Source organism: Wasmannia auropunctata, unplaced genomic scaffold (assembly GCF_000956235.1).
Source record: "Wasmannia auropunctata unplaced genomic scaffold, wasmannia.A_1.0 LD336106.1, whole genome shotgun sequence".
Taxonomy (NCBI): domain Eukaryota; kingdom Metazoa; phylum Arthropoda; class Insecta; order Hymenoptera; family Formicidae; genus Wasmannia; species Wasmannia auropunctata.
This window is the reverse complement of record NW_012026784.1, coordinates 9940047-9941497: the sequence shown is the minus strand read 5'-3', so window position 1 is coordinate 9941497 and position 1451 is coordinate 9940047.

Here is a 1451-nt window from a genome sequence, read left to right as displayed (position 1 = left end):
TGGTTTTTTTTACATTTTCAATGTCTTTTCTCCACGGATTGACTTTGCTCGACTTCGTTTAGTTCACACTTGTGTAATTCCTCTCCAATGTCTTCGTCCATTTCATTTTTAAATCTTTTTTCGTAGGTGTATTGACATCGGTTATTTCAGAAACATTCGCTTTAGCCTCTTGGACGATATTTACAACTTCATGCAATGCATGTTTTAAAAATGTAAAAGTGGAAACAAATTAAAAGTCCGAAAAATTATTCTAAAGTTTTAAGAAATGTGTTAAAAAACTTCGCAAATACAAAATCGTTAATTCAAAATTATATTCAAATTTGTATCCTCATCGGTCCAACTGTTCATAATTAATTATTCCAAATAATTAAAATTAAAATTAATTTAATTAGTTTATTAAAATAATATATATTTTTTTAAAAACCTTATCTTTATCGTTTTTGAAAATGTTTTTACATATATGTGATATTGTGTAGCGGACAAAAAAAGCCATAAAGATAGAATTACTCAAATGCTAATTACACGCTCCTTCAAGGTCAAGAAACTTGATTTATTCATTATTGTTAGCTAACTTATATTATACATACTAACATGCTTTTCTTCATTCAATGGAACTATTATATTTGTATTCTGCATTGCAACAATCGCCTGGCCATGACTTGAAGTTCCCGGAACATCTGCTTCTTCGAAAATAGTCGGTACCGGTACACCTCAGCTTCTTGGTACCATCCACTCGTACCTTCTCCCACATTTCAGGGGCAAAGTGATTCTGAAATATAGATTAAATAATTATTATACAAAATTAAAAATAGTATACTCATTGATTGCACTTGATACGCTGTTCATATACGTATACAATACGATTCACTTGTATAAATTTATTCATATAATATAAAAGTTTACCTCGCATAAAGTTAAATGCTTTGTAGGTATCCAATTTACTCTGTTCATATTTTTAATCCATGTGCTTCTCCGCGGTTCGTCTTTTGGAAAGCAGCACATTTTCAGACCTGCCGAAGATCCTGCACCACAGGCTACACACCGTCCCATGATATTTTACTGTTAAATTTTTTTAACAGTGTTTTAAAAGTACTTTATTATGAAAATATTAACAACATTTTGAAAGGAAATTATATATTAACATTTTATACTTTATTGATTAAATTATTATTTTAATCGCGGCATGCAGCAACTATATATTTCAGGTTAAAAAGAGTGTTAGGATAAGTTAAAAAAGTTGCAAACTTACTAGGTACTTACGAAAAAAGGTGCTTCTTTGATTCAAATTTATATACATACACATATATATATATATATATATATATATATATATGTTTATGACAGCACAAGAGAAATCAAAAGCTTTTCCTACCTACCGTTTTGACATTTCGCGCGGAGTTTACGGATTCGTACTCATACTAAAATCAATTGGTTCATGTATTCACTTATTC